We start from the raw sequence: 25,080 nt of genomic DNA, 5'->3' as shown, positions 1-25,080 counted from the left end.
CAGAGACAGTCAAAGTAGATACAACCCTATGTAGTGGTGCCCCTGAGGGTTATGGAGACACCCAGGCCCTATTGTCATAATAGATGACTCTGGAGCTCAGTGCTTTGCCATTGGCCCTACTTTGGAATTTGTGCTCTGAGTGTGATGGAGTGGGACTCAGATATGACCTCTTGATGCATGCCTCTTCTGCCACTTTTACTGAACCTTTGGCTGGTGCTGGGGTTGGTATATGCTCCAGAGACTTGAATCTTTGGACTGTCTATGTGCCAGCTTGGCCCTGAGCCTCAGTAGAGTTTCAACACTTGCACTCTGGTTCATTGGGCTTAGCCAGGTCAGCTAACAGGGAGGTAAGGATGGTCAACCACCACACCAGGAACCTGAGAAAGTCTGCAGCAGCAAGCAGGAGAATTCCATCCATCAGCGATGTGGGAGCTAAGCTCCCTCATGACTTATAGATGGAGTGGACATCACCTTCTCAAGGTCTTCAGGATAGAGAAATAAAATATGGATTAGAGTGAACTTTCTGGTATTCTCCTACAGAGATATTGTGTCTCTAGCAATGGAAGAAATGATATCATTGATGTGGAGATAGTGGCCACAACAGTTTCTGAAGGCGGGGGGGGGGGGCGGAAAGAGGTGTGATATTGGGGCATTTTTGGGACTTGGATTTGTCCTCAATTATATTGCAGGGACAGATGCAAGACACTATATATCCTGCCATAACACACTAAATGGACTAGAAGAGAGTGTAAACTACAACATAAACTATAACCCATGCTGTGTAGCAATGCTCCAAAATGTATTCATCAAATGCAATGAATGTACCATACTAATGAAAGAAATTGTCAGTATGGGAGGAGTGGGTGGTATACAGAGTGGGGTATATGGGAACTTCTTATATTTTTTAATAAAACATTTCATGTGATCCATGTACCTTTAATAAAATGGTTCTTTAAAAAAGCATGATACAGCAAATGTATCTATTTTGATCAATTTATTTGTTATGGATCCATTGTCAAATTTATAAATCACTTTCCTTTGCCTTGTATTTCCTTAGAAAGATTAGAAAATAGTACATTCCACAAAGTTAGTTTTGAAGAATTAAAAAGGAAAGGAAAAGCATCTGAGGGTTGAAAACCCCAGATTCTAAATTCAGACATGTAAATCAGTTGTGCAATCTAAACAACTTCCTGCTCTTTGAATTTTTGTCTCCACGTTGTGAGATAAGAGGATTACACTAAATCAGTGATACTTAATCTTTTTTTTCTCTCTTGTCAGTACACTTGGGAAAATAACATTTCATGAGGTATATATTCTAAAGGTGACAGTGTTTCCATTCTAAGAGTCTGTTTAAGGCCATTAGGAATCAGAGAGAAGGCACAATGTGTGTTTGTAAGTATGTGTGTGATTTTTGTTACTAACTTTTTTGAAGTGGAAAAATAAGGGAGAAGATGGACTTGCAATTTTCTGAAAGTTTCAATTTAAACATTTGATAAAATAAGTTATTTAGAGTAGATGGATAAAAAGATTATTTTATACAAGTATTATAAGTAATAAATAAATATGTAATAATAGAAGTCGAATCTCACCACTTTATAACCCTAATGATTTTGGATGGTGGGTACATGGGTTTCATTATTCTATTCTTCCTACTTTTATACATATTTAAAATTTTTCATTAAAATTTTTCTAAATATATATTAAATTCGCCTTTGAAATCTCATACCATTACTTTTGGCTTTGTTCTGGTTCTTTACAAACCAATACATATTTTATTGCAACAGGTGTTAGTATATTATAATGTCTGGTTGTCATAGTTGCCTGTCTTCATTCTTGGTTTTTAAAATAGACTTACATATTTTGAGTATATATTTTTATATACATGTTAGAATAAATTTGTCAGTTTCAAATTCCAGAAATCGTCTGGATGGCAGTGAATTTATGGATCAATTTGGGCATAATTAACAATTGTAATTGTAGTATAAAATTCAAGAGCATGACATGCTTTTCTATTTGTTCAAATCATTTTCTATATTTTTGTCCATGTTCTAATTGCTTCAGTCTATAGATCTACATTGCCTTGAATATGGAAATTTCTAGATATATTTTGTATCTTTTATTGCTAAGAAAAATTATTTTTCCTCCCAAGTATAGGGCAATGACTAGTGAAGAAGGATGGTGCTTTGATGGGCCCTTGATATTAATGACTAGGCTTATTGGCCTTTGCTCTTGAAATTGCAACTTAGTCTACTGCTGTAAGGAGCCTAAGAATTGCCTCCTGAGAGACCCCATGTTGCACAAATGTCAACTCTCTGTAAGCCAAACTTGGCATATAAATTCATTACCTTACCCCCAGCATGGGACATGACTTCTGGTGATGAACCTCCCTTGTACCAAGGATTACTACCAAGCACCAATAACAATGCAACTTGAAAAAGACCTTGAATCAAAGGGAGAAAAGATAAAGACAAATGAATTTATATGGCTAAGAGACTTCAATTTGAGTCCGGAGGTCATCCCAGAGGTAACACTTATGCACATCTCAGCAGGATTTCATAGACTGCCAAAGTAGACACTACCCCAAATAGTAGGACTCCTGAGGGCTCTGGAGACACCCAGGTCATAGTCATGGCTGATAGCATTGGAGTTTGGTGCCTTGACAGTGTGCCCTACTTTGGAGTTTGTGCTCCCAAGTGTGAAAGAGTTGGTCTTAGTTGTGACTTCTCCACATGTGTCTCTCTGTCCCTTCTATTTTAACCTATAGTTGGTACAGGAGTTGGTAGGTGTACGTCCAAGAGACTTAAATATTTGGGCTGTCCACGTGCCAGCTGGGCCCTGAGTCTCAGCAGAGTTGCAACACTTAGTCTCCAGTTCATTGGACGCTTCTGGGACAACTAACAAGGAGGTGAGGATGGACAACCACCATACCAAGGAACCAAGAGTGTCTACAACTGCAAGCAAGAGAGTCCCATCCATCAGCCCTATGGGATTGAGACCCCCCCTCTCAATTAGAGGTGGAGTGGGTATCACCATTCAGAATCCTCAGGATTGGGGAATAAAGTATGGACTAGAGTAGACTTACTGATATTCTTCTATAGGCTTGTTCTGATTCTAACAATGGAAGAAATTATACCACTGATGTGGAGATAGTGGCCACTGAAATGCTGAAGGCAGGAGGAGGGAGAAAGAGGTGTAATATGGGGGCATTTTTGGTATTTGGAATTGTCCTGAATGACACTGCAATGACAGATACAGGCGATTATATATCCTGCCATAGTCTAAAGAATTGAGTGGGAGAGAGTGTAAACTAAAACATAAACTACAATGTAAAGTATAATCCATGATTAGTGTCAATGCTCCAAAATGTGTTCATCAATTGCAATGAATGTACTACACTAATGAAAGAAGCTGTTAATGTGGGAAAGGGTGGGAGGTGTGGGTAGTGGGGCATATGCAAATCCCTTATCTTATATATTTTTGTGTAACATTTTGTGTAATCTAAGCATCTTTTAAAATATAAAAAGATACATATTTTTGAAAATATTTTATTATAATTTCAGATTCATTATTGTTGGTATAGAGAAATGTCACTGATTTTTAATTGCTTTTTAATCCAGAAATATTACTGATTTCCCTTATTAATCTAATAATTTATGGATTCTATTGGGATTTCTTTAGAGATAATTTGCAAGTAAGGCATTCCTTCCCATCACTTTACCTCTTCTTTCTTTTTCTTTCCTTAAAGTGTTATTTCTTGTATGATAAGGTGCATTATACTAAGGCTGTCACTATATCATATTTATTAGGTTTCAATTGTCTATTTTCAAGTCCTTCACATTAAGTGCTCATGTCTATTCTTGGCCCATTCTTTTCTCAATATATTGGAATATACATTACAATTTAGAAATGTGAGAATAATTCTCCTTAATAAGAAGGTAATTTCAGCTGAATGCTGTGGAAGAAAAGACTTTCACCACCTGGGGAGCAAGCCTCCTGAAAAAATAGATGACATAGTTGCTGTGTATTTTTCCTAGGAAATGATGACTTACGGTTTTCCCACCCTGGCAAATGGTCCTGCAAAATGAAGTTTCCCTTTTGTATTTTTTAATTCTTTTTTCCCTAGTCCTTTTTGAATGACATATTTCTTTTATTTTCTCTGAATAATGAAAATGTTTTTAACATAGAAATATGGACTCAAAAAGCCTTTCCTAAAAATTTACTAGCTATCTGATGCTATAGATTAAAATAAATTTTTACTTCTACTATTAAATAACTTAATGTCTTTTCTCAAATATATTATAATTTCCTTTCTGAATCCTTGTTAGAATGTCAATGAATGTCCATGTTTTAATAAAAATATTAATAATTTGGACATTTCAGCTTCCAATGAAATTGAAAAGGCTTAATAGTCTAGCCTCCAAAAGACAAATATTAGTTAAATCACTAATCATTCCCAGATTATGAGTTGTGCAAATTACTATGAGAATAAACATATAAATCAAGGGAATCATATTTCCTTTGGCTCAACCTTCCCTTTCTCCATTGTAGCATTTATCACATTTTATTAATTTTTTTGTCTTTTAAAAAAGTATTTCCCAGAGTAAATGTGAAAATCTTTACGGTTGTGTTGTTATGAAATGGGTCTTATTGTATTTTCAAATTTGTATCATTTACCCTAATCAACAATATATAACAAATATTTTTAGGTATAATAAATAATGACTATGTGATGAAACTAATCAGCTACTAATTAAGAACCAAAGCTACTAACTAGTTGGTATAAGTTTAACTAGCCTTGTTGTGAAAGAGTTCTTATTATAATATACATGCTTTCATCCATTCATTCAATTTTTTTATCCAATGTATTGCAATCACTTTTACCTGATATGTCTGGAAGCTACATACCACTGCTAAGATCTGGAAGGAGGAAAGTCTTTTATTGAAATGTAAGCAATCTACATTGCCACCTATTTGCTAGTTTAGTCAATAGATTCAATTTAAACATCTTTAAGAAGCATCTAAACAAATTTCTTTTGTCTGCCCATTGAGGAAGAATTAACTATGATAATGTAATAAAATAAAAGTGATCAGTGAAGTATTAAAATGAATTATTGGGCACAGGAAAGAAAATACTGACTTACCATACCCTTCTAAGAAAATAGTTAATGCTGTGTCAGGCACAGGGTTAGTTATAGGTCCAAAAATGAATGACAGTTATTGCCTATAAAAAGCTCACCAAAAATACATATATAAACATTATTATAAGACACTTTCCTCAATGCTATATAATACAATGTCCTACTGCTGTGGTACCAGAAGTGACACTATCACTATCATTCTTGCAAATAACTGCCCATGTAATATTTGTTCACATTTTACTTTGTCATATTCCTTATGACTAATTACAACTGCAATTAAATAAACATTGGTAAATCTTTCTTGCAGGACTCTGCACTCCATGAAAATAGGATTGTTCTGCATAGTCCTCAGATTGTAGTAAGAGCTCTGACCACTAAAGAAAAATCAATACCTATGATACTTGGTGACCTTCATGAAAATAACTTTCATCCTCTTTCCCATTTCATAACATTTTCAAATTCCCACTTTCTCTTTTATATATACATTATCTTAAACAGTAATTACATCTATTTTGTGATTTTTATTGTATCTTTTACCTGCATATATATAATAAATGCATCATACATTAACTATATCATTGCTTTATTTCTGGCCCTTATTGTTGCTAATGAGAAATCAAATAATATCCCATTGTATGGACATATCATATCTTATTTATCCACTCATCTGTGTATGGAATTTTGGGTTTGTTTTATTATTGTGAATAATTCTGCTATGAAAACTCAGGTACAAATGTGTATGTGAACGTTTCCATTTCTTTTGGATATAAACCTCGGAAAGGAATTGTTGATCATGGAATCTCTATGTTTAACATTTGAGGAACTTTCCAAAGCAGCTGCAAATTGTGGCATTGATTTGCATTTTTCTGAAGACCAATGATGCTGAGCATCTTTCCATGAGCTTATTGGATATTTGTGCACCTTCTTTGAAGATACGTATATTCAGATCCTTCACCCATTTTTAAATTGGATTATTATGTCATAAGTATTTCTTCCATTATATGTGTTGTATATTTACTTTGATTGCATTATTTGTACAACAAAACTTATTCCTCTTTACTCCTGTTATTTTTACTTTTGGTATAGTATCTAAGAAACCATTGACCAAAGTCATGAAGAATTATAGCTATTAATATGTTTTCTTCTAAAATTTGATAGATTTACTTACACTTAGGTTTTGATCCATATTTAGTTCCTTTTTGTATACGACATAGGGAGTAGTCAACCTCAAGACTATTTTCCCCATAGAATCATCAAGGCACAAGTGCTGATGACAATTAATGTACTATTGGACATTAGATGTTGTGGAAACATCTTGTAGAAATAAAGAATTCTGTTCTCTTTCTCCAAAGACATTTTTGTTTTAGTAGACTATTCAATTGCTGAATGTTGGTTCCTTGAACTTGTGTAAGCTTGGTTTTGCCCTTGTTAATGTAGACTGAGAGGAAGCCAAAGATATTTCACAAACCCTACTGAATCTGGAATATCAAATTCCACACTCTTTGTCCTAAGGAATTTGTTAGGTCTTGGGTTTCAGCTCTATTAGGATGTGGTTCTTATTTCTAAATTGAGACCTTCTGTCATCTCAAGTGGATGTTATTGAGATCTTTCCCTTAGGGAGAGAGAGGAGCAGATATCCCTATGCATGACTTTTTCTACCCTTTTCCATGCCCAAAACTATTCCATCACTCTGTACAAAACTCTGTAGCCCCTGTATCTGGGGAACCATGAATAGTCACTTGTACATATGTAATTTAGCCACCTGCAGCATACTAGCAGGAGTAACACCCTGACCTCTGAGGGTTTCTGCCTAGCTCTGTCCTCTCTCATGCTTCACTGACAGTTTCTAGCCATATCAGCTGGTCAAATGTCTTATTAATAGGCCCAAAGTTTTGTGTGACACCAAACTCTGCTGGGGCTCCAGCTCTGAGACACATTTGATAGAGAAAGTGTCCACAGGCATGTAACAGGGAATTTGTGATGATAAAATTTGTGAATTTTCCTTTTCACAGATATCAGAGTCTTGTGCTGCCTGTCACCCACTGGCTGAAAAGTGTTGTTTCTTTTATAGTTCTTTAGAGTGGAATACTTAGTCTGGTACCAGTTACTCCATTATGGCTTCTTGATGTAGACTTTTAAAAATACTTTATACAATGGGAATGTATTTGTTACATTTCTCTAAATACTTAGAATCAGAAAATAATATTATTCATCTAGAGTATTCATTCCATGAGTCATTTGAGATACATGATAAAATGTTCCACTACATATTTAGTATCTTTGAAATTTTTATAATTCTACCATGAAACAGATCATAGTCTACTTTATAAAATTCTGAGACAGTCTGATAATTGTGAAATAGCAGTAAAAAAATAGAGTATACCTATCTGAACAGCAAAAATCTAAGGGAAACTAAAAATGTTGTCTATAAATTAGCTGAACTATTTGAATGCTATGCAAATTACTAGAAATCACTTACTAAAGTCGACAAATAATTCTCTTAATGAAATAATAATAAGAAGAAAATCAGTCTAAAGTAGTATACTGCTAAACTGGAGAAAATAAGTAGGTAATGAATGGTTAAATCATAGAGTGGGAAGTTGGTATGTAGGTATATTAAAGTAGATTAAAAAGTTACAAGAGAAATGAAGCAAGGGAGAAACCAATTTAATATATTAACCAGTACCCTCCTTCCATAATTCTTGGAGATGTTTCAACATAATCTTTTAGGAAAAACGATGAAATCTTTCATATATTCCCTAAATGATGAAAATTATGAAAGTTATTTGAAAAATTGAAATTATGAAAATTGTGGTATTGAGAAATTAATTAAATAGCTATTTAAGTTGAATTAACTCTCATGTCATTAATGCATATGCTAAAACTTTTAAAGAAAAATGACTAGCCCTTAGAGGTATGAAGAGTTAGCACTAAACAGGAGAGAACTATGCAACAAAGGCAACCAGAAACTTCCCATAGATGAATCTCATAAAAACAGTAGACCACTCCTCCTCTCACCATGCACTGCAATATAGTAGAAATAGCACAATGGCTGGTAGAATACAAAAAAAAAAAAAAAATGCCCTTCCAACCTCTTACTTCAGGTGTTAGTATCTTACTTCTGTGCTACAATAAATGATTAAAACATCTGAAATTCTGCTTCCTGAGAAGTTACTTTGATCTCTCATAGACTTCAGTATCTCTGAACCTTTTGCAAGGGTAGGTGTCCATGAACAGATTATCAGGCTCTATCGATAAATAAGGCAGCCTATTTGTAGAGTTACCAAATAAAATTCAAAAAGGCTATATAAACTTTTAAATATATATATAAATATGTCTTAAATGTTGCGCAGGGCTTACTTACACTATAGATTACTCACTGTTCGTGTGAAATTCAAATTTAGCTGGGCATTCTGCATTTTTCTTTGCTATATCTGGCAACCCTACCTATTGGATAAATGCACGCAGGCTTGTCAGGTAGTAGAGTCTGGAAGTTAATACCTGACTTCTTATACAGAGACTGCTTCTGAAATAATCGATTGACCTCTGTTGGGACGTCTTAGTTTTTTTAACTCGCTAAAAGGGATAACTAGTGTCTGTTTACATTGTTATAAGGATTCAAAGAGTTTGAGAAAGTGACATTTTAGCAATTTCATGGTCTCACAAATAGTAAGCCCTCAACAACTGTTAGTTAAAAATCATTCAAAGAAGTCATACCCATGTTGAAAATTTTCATCAGTCTTAATTCTTAAACACAATTTTAACATTTTAGGTAAAACACCTTTTCAAAAATATGCAAATCAATGAGGAAGAGGTATGATTTTTTTCTCCTGTTCTTCATTTAAATTAAATTAACTGTTTGTATATGTCATTGTGTAATTCACAAATTTATTCAATATAGGTGTCAGATCTATTAAAATATTGAAGATTTATCTCATCATTTACTCTCAAGTCTGATGGGTATATAAAGTGGAGAACTCAATACAATGTATAATAGAGTGTAAAAATGAATATTTGATTTCCCAATCTCTAGAATAAGAGATGGTAAAAGAGAGAGGGGTTGGAAGTAGTTTACAGCCAATAAGCATCATCTGCCACATTTCTGTTTCAGTAACATCCATGAGCTGGAACCAGAATCTTGTTCTCATTTGTGATTCCTCTTGCTTCCAAATCCTCTATTCCTATGAATCATTCAACTCATTCTACATAGTACACACATCTCAAATATTGCCAGTATTTCTCTCAGCTCCCCACTATGTAACTTGGTCCAACATTTCTTATTTTTCATCTGTCTTATCTCCATAATTCCTGGCTTTCATTTCCCTAACCCATTCTGTGCATAGATGTCAAAGTGATCTTTCTAAAATAAAATTTGATGATGTTACTCTCCTGCCTAAGATCCTTTCATGTTCCTTCAATGCTTTCATAATAATTTCCACATTCTTGATCATGGTCTGTAAAGCCATTGCAATTTTCCCCTTATTTTCTTCTGCAGACTTAATTCTTCCTCCTCATTATTTTTCCTCCAACTACCGTTGTTTTCCATCTCCAACAATATACCACATCTTTGATTTATAGTAATTAAATATAATATAAACAAGATATACATTTTTTGAGAAACTGAAAACATTTCTAGTCAGCAATGAAAATATATAGACTAACATATATTTTATCAACAATCTCAAATTTAAAAAAATATTTATCACATTTTTAATGGTGTAGTAGAGAATTAAGGTTATCCAAAGAGAGGTCTGGCTCTTGCCCTTGGCTCCTGGGAGATGATCTCTAAATCCCTGCAATGCACTACCTGATAAGAATGTCTCTGTTTACTGTGGGTCTTTGGGCTCCACCAGATAGGTAACTGTGTGGTTCTGGGTGGGGCTCTTACATCAGACAGTATCAAATTGACTTTTAGAGGGGCAGGAGAACCAGGTAACTGAGTCTCAGTAAAGCCTCTAGACACCAAGACTTGAGTGAGCTTCCTTGTTTGGTATATTGTCAAATACCTTTTCTGAGAAACTTAGTGCTATCTGTGACTCCACTGAAAGAGAATAACTGGAAATTCTTCATATGGAACTTTCCTGGGCTTTGCCTCATGCATCTCTTCCTTTAGTAGATTTTGATATGCATCCATTCAGTTTAATAAACTACAGCCATAATTAAAATAGCTTTTAGTGAGCTCTGTGAGTCCTAGTGAATTATTGAAACTGAAGATCATCTTGAGAACCCAACAAATTTACTATTAGTTTCAGAAGTGAAGGTAGTCTTGGGTACTAGTCCTTAACCTTTTAAAAATATACTAAGTAAGGTCACTTTTCTTCTATATAATATATGTACAGAAAAGTTAGATAGATAGTGTGAGGATTTGAAACTATATGAACCCCAGAAAAGTCGACTCTTAAAGCTAACCTATTCCTGTGTGTGTAAATTTATTGTAAGTAGTCTTTTGAATAATTACTTTAGTTAAGGCATGGTCCAGAGTGGTTCTTAATCTTCTTACTGTAAAAATTTATAAAGAAATGTAATTCAGAAAGAGAAGGGAGAGGTCATGAAAACCAGAAGCTGAAGACAATGAAACCCTGAAGAGAAGGGAGAGACAAGCAGATGCCGTCTTGTGCTTTGTCATGTGACAGAGGCATCTAGGATCATTAGCAGCTCATTTTTAGTGAGAATGCATTGTCTTGATGTTTCCTTGATTTAGACACTTTCCCAGTCTCAGAATTATAAGTTGTATGCTAATAAATCCCCCTTGTAAAAGTCAATCTATTTCTGGTATATTGCATTCAGCAGCTTTAGTAAATTAAAAGAGATACATAGAAAGATAGGTAGGTAGATAGATAGATGATAGATAGATAGAAATTATATTTTTTGAATATCCAAAGGGTGCAAATTCAAGATATGCTTCTGTATTAAGTTATTGAAGTCTCCCTTTACTCTTCCAACACCTTTATATTAGGATCCATTAGTGCTAACTACACACTAATATGTTTGTGTGCTTATGTAGTATATGCCTACTAGAAAGTGAATTCCTTGATGGCGGGGACTTTAGTCTTTTCCTCTTAGAATATTTATTATTAAGCACTTAGCACATGTCTGCATGGTCTGAATAAATTAATAAATCAAAAAATAGCATACATCAGAAAATTCAAAAGCATTCAACATACTACACTTATTAATAAATATTAGCTTATATGGAAAAGAGATTTGAATTATAATTACTTTATTAGAGTTGGTAGAAAGACACTATGTGAACTCCCAAGAAATTTGGGGAAATAAAAGTTAAAAAGAAAATTATAAAAATAAGCATTTTATTTTTACACAAATGCTAATTAGACTATTATCTTTGCCATACATGTAGAGTGTTAGAAACATGAATGTAACATTAAACTAGCTAAGAAAGAATTAAATTATCCTTTCAGTGCTGACATTCCATAGCTAATTTAAGCTCAATATGTTTACAATTTTTGGCTTCTGACTTCAAAGTTGAGGTGTGAAGGCTCTAATTGTATTCTGGCAATTATTTGCGGAATTTGTGCAAAAGAGCTTTGAAATTTTACCAGAATGCTGTTTATGTATTAACTATCTCAACATGTAATGTGATTAAATAATTAAGTCTACAAATCAGTCTCAAGGGAAGAACATTCTTTGAACATCTGAGAAATTATTTTCCAATCATTTTTAATCTTATTTAGAATTTCATGGTAATGCCTTAAGAGTCCCATTTATTTTCATGTTGCTGTTACTTATTCCTGTTGCTTTCTCAGATTGCAACTCTAAGTTGCAATTCCCTTCTTGTTTCCAAACAATTCCTTTTTGCACTACTGGTATCAGACAATATTCACTATGTATGAAACTGAACTCACTCTTTCTGAGAAATGAACACCTTTCTTGACTGTCCTTTTTATCCTTTGCCATTATCAAGATCAAAAGCAGGTTTTGTTGTATTCTTATCCATTCCCACCTACAATCATTTACTACATCTTGTTAATTCTCCCTCACACTATCCATTGTAGTTCTATCTCTCTTTGCACATAGCACATGCATAAAGATACACATCTGCACACACACATGCATTCTATTTCCATTCACTTCAGGTCTGATAAACTTAAATATTTTAGAAGATTTCTAACTGCCTCAAAGACTTCCCCTTTAGTATATTCTGCATGTAACTATCAAGTTAATCTCATTTGTAAGATTTTCATTATGCCAATTTTTTATTCATACCAAAGCAATGCTATCTACATTGCCTAAAATTCATTTTATGATATGATTCTAGCACCCTTGCTAATCTATCATTTTCTACTCTCTTTATATCCATTTGTTAATCATCCCATTTTGTGCCTCTGGTATATTAAATTATGCACCCTAATTTAAACATGTTCTTAATCTTAATATAAATTCCTTTGTGTAATTTACACCATTGTAAATAGGATTTTTTTGAAGATGTTACTTTAAATTAAAGCATAGCACATCTTAATGAGGCTGGGTATTTATTCTGATTACTGTTTTATAAAGAAAAGAAACAGAAAAGCAAAGTCAGAGAAGGCCATAAAGGAAAGCAGAAAGTCAGCAGGAACTCAAAAGAGAAAGGGGAGAACATCAGCATATGACCAAAAAGCAAGGGACCCAACTGATTGCTGGCAAGCCAGTACTGGAATGCCACAGTCTTCAGAGAGAAAGCAAGTTTTGCTCAAAAATTTGCTTTTGAACTTCTTCTAGCTTCAAAACTGTGAGCCAATAAATCCTCATTGTTTGCTATTTGTCATAACAGCCCAATAACTGTGACAGTGCCTTTTCTTTCTATGTTACATGGTGGCCATCTAAGCCTCAAACTTCCCCCAACTTGATATTTCAGAAATTCCCTTTATAAACCAGACATTAACGTCTTTGTGGATGGTTCAGATCTCCTTATTTCAGAGTGAAATTTCCAGGCAGGATATGCCATTTTTTGTTTTCAAAACCCTGTAGAATATAAACCTATAGTTAACGCAAACTCAGTTCAGATTGCTGAACCTGTGGCTCTCACAAGAGATTTCCCATTGACTAAAGAAAAAAGAGTTATACATACAGATATTAGATATTCTTTCAGAGCAATACATTATTATGATATGCTTTGGAAAATCAGAGTATTCATGATACTAACTGGTATACCACTTAAAAATAGAAAACAGCTATCTGACCTCTTAGTCTCTAAAATAACCGTTAAATGTTATTATTCTTTAATTTAATGGAAATTTAAAAGCCAGGGGTATGAAATCTATAAGAAACCACACAAACTTTGGAATTAATTCTCACTCTTGATATACCATATTGTTCCTAATAACACTTATTTCAAATATTTAAATATTTCATATGATCAGAGGAAACTTCCCTACCATCCAAGTTTTCATTGTTTGGAGGTTTCATCACAAGCTGCTTCTGATCAATTTTATAAAATTCACTTTAAGAAAATACTATTCAACCTACTTTTTAAACACTTTGCCACATCTTTTTGATCAAATGATTATATTTTATTATTCAAATTGCCTCCACAGTATTAGTATTAATTAGGCAGAGCCTTATCTCATCATTTTAAAGACAGTAAAAAATAAAATTCTCTTCTAATGATCTCTCAGCATATTCTCTTCAGTTTTATTGTCACACCATATTTTTTGCACATTTCTCATTTTCACCATCCTTTAAACATCTAAGCTATAATTTGCTATATTTTTTGCAGCATCTCAAGTGAAAGAGTATAAGTACATTGATTTAGCCATATTGCTTTAACTGTTTGAAATGACAGCCATGTCTCATGAAAATTAATACAGCAATTAGCCTTAAATTATAGGTATATATTTGTACCTAATATTTAGTAGTTTATGAAATTAACATGAGAAGTTGATAGTGAAATATGAATCCTTCATTTCTTAAAAGTTTAGTGAATGGAAGTCTATCCCATTATGCACATGCATTACCTATAACTTAATGATCAACAGAATAGATGCAGTTCAATTGTAGAAGACAAATATCCAGCTCACCAAACACATTTATCCTGTACACCATTGATCTACATACAGTAGTAGTAACTGAAACATGTAACAGGTAGACTGCCAATGTTTTCTAAGAAAAATAGAGCTAACATCACCAAAAAACCTTATACTTAAGTATTTGTTTTTCATTAGGAGGTTATAAATTATCTATTTTGTATGGATACTTCAGAAGGATAAATGAAGACTAATCGGACGAATTATTATGAATCATCACTAATAAAATTGACCTTGATGTTGGGAATTGAATAGCATATTACACAAAAAGATATGTTCATATTCTAGCCTCTGGTCTTGTGGGTGTGGACTCATGTGCAAATAGGATATTTGAAGTTATTAATAATCAAGGTATGGACTCATCTGTGAAAAAGATCTTTAAAGACCCTATTTAGATGAGGTCAAATTGCACCAGGATGGACCTTAATCCATATGACTGGAGTCTTTATGCACAAAATATATTCAGGAACAGTGAGTCAGTAAAATCAGAATTCAGAAGAAGCAAGAAGTTAGTGAAAAGTCAGAAGAGTAGACACAGGGGAGAAGAATCACCAAGTACCAGAGAATTGCCAGAATGGTACAGACTCTTGGAGAAATCAAGCTCTGCCAATATCTTTTTTTTAATCTAATGCATTTTTATGTTTATTTTATGAATTTTGTCCTGTTATCTACTTCTTTTTAAAATATATTTTTTATTTTAAAAATACTTAGACTACTTAAAAAGTTACAAAAAATATATAAGGTATTCCAACATGCCCCACTTCATAGTCTATGATTAAACCCATGGTAAATAGCTAACCTTTTTAAAATTTTACGTCTTTACTTTCTCTAACATCAAAAAATATTTTCCAGTTCAGCAATAGAAAAAGAAATCTAAAAGATAAAACCCATACTTCTTTAAGTCTTTTAATAGCCAAGTAAGAAAATCCTGGAAGCAATGATAAAGGTTTTTTCTTTTATTTTTTCATTTTTAAAAATGCATTGAAGTATATCACTCATACATAAAAATACATATGATAAACAATAACTATATGGTAATAGTTGTGAACTTACAAAACAAATACATATAACATCATACAGGACTCTATAACTCACCCTACCACCAATAACTTGCACTATTGTTAAAACTTTTTAACTAATGATTAAAGAGCATTGTCAAAATATTACTACTAACCAAAGTATTTTTCCCTAACCCACCCTACTATTATTGTCTTTATATCATTTATATATGAACATGCATAAACAATAAGTGCATAGTAAACATTGTGAACTTACACAGCAAACATGCATAACATCATACAAGGGTCCATACATCAATCCTGCAACAGCACCTTGCATTGTGAGAAGTTTGTTACAAATTATGAAAGAATATTGTCAAAATCTTACTACTAATTATAGTCTATATCTTACAAATGGTGTGTTTTTCCCCAAACCCACCCTACTACTTTTTAAATATATTTTTATGACAGGAGTTGTAACCTTATGAAACAATCATTCACATGTGCAGAATTCCCAAACAACACCCCTCTATCAACATATCACACTGTGGTGGAACATTTGTTATAGATAAGATAATATCATCTGATTGCGACCACATCCATAGTGTACATTTGACTCACATTTCCTATATTGCCCCATTATCAACACCGTACATCTTTGGCATAGATACAAGAATATTATATTATTACTGCTAATCACAGTCCACTGGTGACATCAGTTGTATTTATTCCATGCTTCTCCACATTCCCACAACAATGCAGTAATGATGTACATTTGCTCTAGCTCACAAAGGACACTCTTTTATCTGTACCATCAACATCAATTCTCATCTTCCTCTTGGTTTACTGTGCTATTCAGTTCCTACATTATTCTCTAGCATTGTGTCAGTTGGCATTTATATAACAAGACTACCATTTTCAGCCACTTCCCCATTTATAAAATAGCTGTTACTATTTGTTACCATTCACTCTATGCATTTCCACATTTTTACAGTAAATCTAATTAAAACTTCTATGTACATTAAACATCAGTAGACCATCTCAGTCTTCCTCTTATCTACTTTAAGAATCCACCACCTACCACCAGGGCTTGAAGATATTTTCCTACAACTTCTAGAAAATTTATGGTTCTTGCTTTTATTTTTAGATTTTGATCCATTTTGAGTTAATTTTTGGATAAAGTATGAGATATTGGTCCTCTTTCCTTCTTTTGGCTATGGATATCCAGTTCTTTCAGCACCATTTGTTGAATGGACTGTTCTGCCCAAGCTGTGTGGGTTTGACAGACAAGTCAAAAATCACTTGACCATATATGTGAGGGTTTGTTTCTGAACCATAAATTTGTTTCCATTGGTCTATGTGTCTGCCTTTATGCCAGTACCATGCTGTTTTTACAACTCTAGCTAGGTAATATGATTTAAAGTCTGGCAATGAGAGTTCACTTTTTCCTTTTATGATTTTTCTGGTATTCAGGATCCCTTAGCCTTCCAAATTTGATAATTGTGTTTTCAATTTTTTTTAAATGCTGGTGGAATTTTTATCAGGAATGCATTGAATCCGTATATCAATTTGAATAGAATTGACATCTTAATGATATTTAGTCTTCCAATCCATGAGCATGGAATGGTCTTCCAGTTATTAGGACTTTTGTTATTTCTTTTAACACTGAGTTACAGTTTTCTGAAAACAAGTGCTTTACATCATTGGTTAAGTTTATTCGTGACTGTTTGAGTTTTATCTGTCATATTTTATTTTCACCACTCTTTTGACACTTTCAGTTAGTATTATTGATATAATCTTCATTCCCAGATTCTCTTCCAGGCTTCTCTCTCCTGTCTTTTCTTTTCAAGCTCTAACACACCCTTTAATATTTCTTGAAAATCTGGTCTCTTGCTTAGAAATTCTCCTAGTTTCTGTTTATCTGTGAATATTCTAATCTCACCCTCATTTTTGAAAAACAGTCTTGCCAGATATAAGATTCTTGGCTGGAAGCTTTTCTCTTGTAGTATCTTAAATGTATCATACCACTGTCTTCTTACCTCCATGGTTTCTGGTGAGAAATCAGCACTTTATTTATTGGGGATCCCTTATATATTATGCATTGCTTTTTCTCTTTTCTCAGAATTCTCTCTTTATCTTTGGTATTTGACATGCTGATTAGTATGTGTCTTGAAGTTGGTCTATTCAGTTTTTTTCAGATGGGAGTATGCTGTGCTTCTTGGACATGGATATCTATTTTCTTCAATAAGCTTGGGAAATTTTCAACTATTATTTTTCCGAATATTCCTTCTGCCACTTTTCCCTTTTCTTCTCCTTCTGAAACACCCATGACACATATGTTTGTACATCTTTTGCTGTCATTTAGTTTCCTGAAACCTTGTTCAATATTTTCCCATTCTTTTCTTCATCTGTTCTTTTGTATGTTTACTTTCAAATGCCATTTCTTCAAGTTCACCAATCATTTCTTCTGCCTCCTCAAATCTATTGTTTCATTATTCCAATGTTTTCTTCATTTCATTTATTGTACCTTTCATTTCCATAAGATCTGCTTTTTTTTCTATGTATGCTTTCAAATTCTTCTTTGTGTTCATCTGATGTTCTCTTAATATCCTTAATCTCTTTAGCCATCACATTGAATTTATTAAGGAGATTTGTTTGACCATCTGTGATTAGTTTTCTCAACTCCTTTATGACATTTTGGAGGCTTATCTTGTTCCTTTAACTGAGCCATAGCTTCCTATTTCTTGGTGTGGATTGTAATTTTTGTTTGGTTTTTGGCATTTGGCTTACTAGGGTATTTATTCTGGGTGCAGTTTTTCTCTTTAGTTTAGGGCTTCCTGCCCTTTCTCCCTAGCTGGTTGTGCAGTAGGAGCCAAGGATATAGTTGGTACTATAAGCTGTGGAGGCTCAAGCTGCCTTCATTGCCCCAGGGACCCATGAAGCTTCTCTCAACTTTCTCCTTTGCCAGAGGTAGGGAAAGAGTCACAGCTGTGTGGAATAATCCAAACCACACAGTCCTAGACTGTAGTTGTCCAGAAAGACTAATGAAACTTCACACCTCTTTCTCCCCTGCCTGGGGCAGAGATGAAGCTGCAGGTGTAGGCAGCAATCTATGCAGTGAGGGTCCAAGATGACTGCTGTTGCCCTGGTAAACTTCTGATTATTCTATCTGTGCCAGACTAAGGTACGTGTAGTTGCCTGGATAGGCTGGTGCAGGGTCTACCAGCCTCCTGCCTGCCAGAGGTAGGGCTGAAGCCCAACCTAGGGCTGCAGACGGATCTGGGTAAAAGAAACTGGTTCCTACCGTCATTGTTATTTTTGGTTTGTCCACCTTCCTTTCATGATGGGGGTGGAGCCAAAATGGTGGCTACTTGCCCCCATCTGACCTGAACAGATTCACACCCAAGCTGTTCCTAGGGTTATACTTCAGCCAGATGAGTCTTCTAATCAGTAGCTGAAATCGGTGGCCAACTTTCTCCTCCTCCCCTTTTTCTGGTAAATGAAGCCTCCAATTTCAGCCACAGAATAGTTCTTGGGGCGGCTTGCACCACCTGAGTAGAATAATCACAAGACTCTGCAGCTTGTCCAGTAATTTCCCAGAGAGGCTGGTGCAGGTCTCCCAGCTTCCTTCCTGCTGGAAGTGCGGCTGGGTAATATGCTAGAGCTGCAATCTGATGTGGTGGAAAGAAGCCAGTCCCAACCAGCACTATGATTTTCAGTCCTCCCTGCTTCTCCTTGTGCCAACCACAGAGCTAAGATGGTAGCTACCAGCATCTTTCTGACTTGGACAGGCTCAAACTTTAGCGGTTCTTAGGATTATACTTTAGCCCACTGAATTTAGTCATCAGTAGCTGAAGTTGATGCCCAACCATCTCTTCCTCCTCCATTTTTTGGAAGTGGAACTTTCAATTCCAGCCATGGAACAGCTCCTGAGGCAGCTTGTGCATCCAGTGGAGGATGGGGTCTAGCCTCCATGGCGTGAAGGGCTCTAGTTATGAATCTTCTCTGCAGATTGGTAGTCTCCTCCTTCCATTCCTTCAAGGATGCTGCAGGATGCTTCTGGTCTCCTTAAGCTCCCAAGCAGTTTCTTCAGCCAGTTCCAGATAGCTCTGTGTATTTCCTAACTGCTCTGTAGCAGGAACTGATTCTAGGAGCTCCTTACTCCACCACCATCTTCCAATAATAAAGTTTTGACTTTTTGTTTAGATAATAATCAATGTTACATTAAAAAATTTAATTTACTTTTTTTTCACCAAAGCCAAATATGTTACAGAATTTGCCTTATATTCAACTTCTAACCTAAAGATTTCTGGGTTTGTGAATGTGAGAGTTCTCTAGGGAAACAAAACTAGCAGGGAATACCTAACTAATGTAAACATGATGAGATTTCTTAATATAGGAACTGGCTGACATGACTGTGGGGATGGGCATGTATAAATTCTGTAGGGCAGGCCACAAAGCTGGGAACTTCGATGAATATTCAATGAATTTCCTAGGATAAGTGGGTTGGCTGAATTAGAGATGAAAATTATCCCCTCTGTCTGCCGAAATCATCACTTCTCCTTTTAAGGCCTTCAGTTGATTAGACGAGACTTCTCACATTGTTGAAGGCAATCTCCTTAGTTGATTGTAGATGTAATCAACCATAGATACAATCAACTTACTAATGACTTAAATCCATGAATTATCCTCACAACAACAATCAGGCCAGTGCTTCATTGATCAAACAACTGGACACCATAACTTGACCTACCTGACACATGAATTTAAACATTCCGGAAAGTAACATAGGAAAGTTTAGATTTACTAAGCCAAAAAATTTAAGAAAATTAAGAAATACATTGGATTTAAATTATTTACAATTAAAAAATGTTTACCATAGAGAGTCATTTTTATATTAATTAATTTTTATAAGAAATTAATTTAGAAGTTAAAGATTGAATGAAAAGTTCTATTTTAATACATTAATAACATCACACTTGGATTGTGGGAAGATGGCATCAGATTAGGCAGGCAAGGCTTAGCTCTCTCACAAAAACAATGGAGAAAGTACCAATAGCTGCCCAAGGGAACTGTCCTGGGGGTCAGCAGACCAGAGTGCTACACAACTCCCAGGATGGTGAGGGACAGAGAGGTGAAGAATCCAAAACAACAAACTGTAAGTTCTTAACCTCCCAGATGCTGGGAAGGGCTCACCTTCCTGACTGCCAATATATTAAATGGTGGGTAAAACTCCTGGGTCATTGCAGCTGACTCAGAGGGTAGCAAATGTCTTCCTCCCTGTCAGTTTTTACAATGGAAAAGGGATGGAGCATCAGGAGACTTTCCTTCCGTGAACTCAGTGTAAAGGAGCCTGCTTTGAATCTCAGTTCTGACCAAACCAAAACAAAGGAAAATGGAGAGAGATATACCTCTGTGGAATGGTGTGCCAATAGCCACCATCTGCTGGCTGGTTTGGAAATTGCATGGATGAAAACAACACATGGGTGTCTCTGCTCTCTAAATTCTGGGAGTAAATCTGCACCCCATTAGTGAGTTCCTGACACAATTTTGATAACTTAAGCTGGGTAATTTTAAAGACTTAGAGTAAATTGAATACAATATCAAATAAGACTTGTGGAAAAAATAATAACAATAGGTGGGAGAGAGAAACTGACCATCTGAGTAAATTAACCAACATATTTATGTGACTAGACATCAATGAAAATTTACAAGACATACTAGGAAACAGAAGGATATAGCCCAGCCAAAGGAGTAAACCAAATATCCTGAAGAGATACAGGATTTAAGACAATTAATCAATAATAATCACACAACTCTCCTAAACCAATTCGAAGAATTTTAATAACAAAATATGACTAAAGAGATAAAAGATATTAAGAAGACACTGGGTGAGCATAAAGAACAATTTGAAGGTCTACAAAGAAAAGGAACAGATCAAATGAGATTAAAAAACAAAATGGATGAGATTAAAAATACATTAGAGGCACATAAGAGCAGATTTTAATTCCTCAAAGACAGAATTAGTGTTATAAAAGACAGAACATCTGAACTGGAAAAGATAGGAGAACAGAAGAAGAACAGGGAACGATGGTACAGAGTCTCAAGAAATTGAATGATAATGTGAAATGCAAAAACATATGTATTATCAGTGTGGCAGAAGAAGAAAATGGAAAAGAGGCAGAAAGAATATTTGATGACACGACTGAAAACTTGCCAGTCTTTAAGAAAGACATAAATATCAATACCAAAGAAGGACCACACACCCCAAACAGAAAAAATCAGAATAGACCTACCCCAAGACACCTATTCAGAATGACAAATACTGGAGATAAAGAGAAGATTCTGAAAGCTGCAACAGAAAAGGAAATCATCACATGCAGACAAGGGAAACGTGATAAGAGTAAGTGCCAACTTTTCATCGAAGACCATAGATGCTAGAAGAGAAGAAAGTGGCATGATGTATTTAAAAGTACTAGAAGAGAAAAACAGCCAGCCAACCTATCCTTCAAAATCAAAATGGAGTTCAAAGTCTTCACAGGAAAACAAACACTGATGGATTATGTTACCAAAAGACCAGAATTATAAGAGACGCTAAAGGAAGTGCAGAGCCTGAAAGGAAAAAAACAAGGGCCAGGATCTTGGAAAAGATTGTAGAAATGAAGATTATTAGAAAGGATCTGTTACAGGGTAAAAAGATAGACAATAGTATGATATGATAACCGAAAGTCAAAGATCAAAATGGATGAAGTAAGTAGTGCCTTTACAATAATAACATCAAATCTTAATGACTTGAACTCCCTAATCAAAAAGCACAGACTGATAGAATGGATAAAAAAAAAAAAGAGCCATCTATAAATTGAATACAAGAGACTCACATCAGATGTATGGACACAACCAGGTTAAAGTGAAAGACTGGAAAAAGAAATTCCACACAAACACTAAACAAAAATGAGTTGGACAAAATAGATTTTAAAAGTAAAACTGTTATAAAAGGAGGTCATTATATATTAATAAAAGGGGCAGGTCAGGAAAGAGAAATAATCATACTAAATATTTATGTACCTAACTCCAGTGCCCCAAAATACATGAGGTATACACACACTGGCAAAGCCAAAGGGAAAAATAGGTGTTGCTATGATAATAGTTAAAAACTTCAACACACCACTCTCATACTGGAAAGAACATCTGGACAAAGTTTAAATGAAAAAAAAAAACAGCTTGAATAATATGATGAATGAACTAGACAAACAGACATCTATAGAACATTGCATCACAAAACAGCAATCCTGCTGGCACATTCTTTTCAGTGCCTATGGATCTTTCTCCTAGATAGACCATATGTTGGGTAACAAGAAAAGTCTCTATAAATTTAAAAGATTGTACTTTTACAAAATACTTTCTCTGATCATAATGGAATGAAGCTGGAAATCAATAATGGATGGAAAAGGAAAAATTCATAAGTATATGGAGATTAAACAACACACTTTAAATAATCAGTGTCAAAGAAGAAACTACAAGATAATTCAGCAAATATCATGAGATGAATGAAAATGAGAAGACAACACACCAAAATCTATAGGATTTTGCAATGTTTGCAAAGGCAGTGCTGATTTGGAAATTTATAGCCCTCAATGCTTAAATTGAAAAAGAAGAAAGAGCTAAAATTGAACACCTAATTTTAGCATTGGAGGAACTGGAAAAAGAAAATAATCCCAAATCATGCCAAAGGCAAGAAATGCTAACGATCAGAGCAGAAGAAATAAATGGGATCGAAAACAAAAAAATCAGTAGAGAGAATCAATAAAACCAAAATTTGGTTCTTTGAGAAGATCAACAAAATTGACAAATCTTTAGCTAGACTTAGAAAGAAAATAGAGAGAAGACAAAAAGAAATAAAATCAGATATCAGAAATCAGAGGGGGAACATTACCACTAACTCTGAAGAAATAAAAGAGATCATAAGAGGATACTGTGAACAATTGTATGCCAAAATGCAGATCAGATGGACAACTTCCTAGAAAAACACAAACTACCTACATTGGCCTTACTAGAAATAGAAGACCTTAACAAACCATTCACAAGTGAAGAGATTGAAACAGTCATCAAAAACCCAAAGATAAAAAACCCTGTACCAGATGAGTTTGCATGTGTATATTGCCAATTATCCTGATGACCTAATACCGAACTTGCTCAAGTTCTTCCAAAAAATTGAACAGGAAAGAATGCTACCAAATGCATTTGATGAAGCCAACATCACCCTAACAGAAATAAATAAATTGAACAGATAAAAGTAGTATGACAAAGAAAATTACAGACTAATAGCTCTAATGAATATAAATGCAAAAATCTTCAATAAAATATTTGCAAACCAAATCCAAGAGTACATTAAAATAATTATATACCATGATCAAGTGGGTTTTACCCAAGAATGCAAGGATTATTCAACACAAGAAAATAAATTAATGCAATAAAACACATTGTTAAATTGAAGAAGAAAAACCATATGATCCTCTTGATTGATGCAGAAAAGGCATTTGACAAATACAGACTTCATTCTTGATAAAAATACTCCAAAAGATAGGACTAGAAGGATGCTTTCTCAATATGTAAAAGTGCATATATGAAAAACCTACAGCTAGCATTGAACTCAATACTGAAAGTCAGAAAAACTTTCCCCTTGAGATGAGGAAAAAGACAAGGATATCCTCTATCACCATTATTATTCAATATTGTGCTAGAAGTTCTAGCTAGCACAATTAGGCTAAACAAAGAAATAAAAGGCACCCAAATAGGAAGGAAGAAGTAAAGCTTTCACTATTTGCAGATGACGTGATCTTATATCTAGAAAATCCTGAAAAATCTACAACAAAGCTTCTAGAATAGTTGAGCTCAGCAAAATGGTGGGATACAAGATAATATGCAAAAATCATTATCATTTCAGTACACTACTAATGTGCAATCTGTGGAGCAAGTCAGAACAAAATTCCATTTATAGCAGTGACTAAAACAACCAAATATTTAGGAATAAAATTAACAAAGGACATAAAGAACCTATATTCAGAAAACTACAAAACATTGTTAAAAGGAACTGAAGAATACCTAAATATATTGAAGGACATTCTGTGTTCATGGATTAGAAGACTAAGTATTGTTAAGATGTCAATTCTACCCAAACTCATATACAGATTCAACACAATCCTAACAAAACAACCAACAGTATTTTTTGAAGAAATTGAAAATCCGATAATAAAATTTATTTGGTAGGTTAAGGGGGTCCTGAATAGCCAAAAATGTCTTTAAAAATAGTATATAGTTGGAAGACTCTCTTTAAAGCATATTACTAAGCTCCAGTGTTAAAAACATCATGGTACTGGCATGAGGACATACAAACTGACCAATGGAACCAATTGAAAACTCAGAAATTAACCCTCACATCTTCAGTCAATCGATCTTTGACAAGGTGGTCAAGCCCTCCCAACTGGGCCAGAACAGTCTATTCAACAAATGGTGCTGGGAGAACTTGATATCCATATCCAAAAGAAGGAGATCATACAACTCAGCAATAAAAAGACAAACTACCGATTAAAAAATGGGCAAACGACTGGAAAATACAACTGTCGAAAGAAGAAATACTAGTGGGGACGCAACATATGAAAAAATGTTCAACATCACTAACAATAAAGGTATTGTAAATCAAAACTAAAATGAGATATCATTTCACACTTATTAGGCTGGATGTTTTTAAAAACTTGGAAAACTTAAATGTTGGAAAGGATGTGGAATGATAGGAATGCTTATTCACTGTTGGTGGGATTATAAAATGTTACAGCCACTCTGGAGGACTGTTTGGCAGTTGCTAAGGATGTTGAAAATGGACTTGCCATGGGACCCAGCAATACCACTTGCTAGGTATATACC

Source organism: Dasypus novemcinctus, chromosome 13 (genome assembly GCF_030445035.2).
Source record: "Dasypus novemcinctus isolate mDasNov1 chromosome 13, mDasNov1.1.hap2, whole genome shotgun sequence".
In the NCBI taxonomy this organism is placed as follows: Eukaryota; Metazoa; Chordata; class Mammalia; order Cingulata; family Dasypodidae; genus Dasypus; species Dasypus novemcinctus.
Note: the sequence above shows the minus strand (reverse complement) of the source record.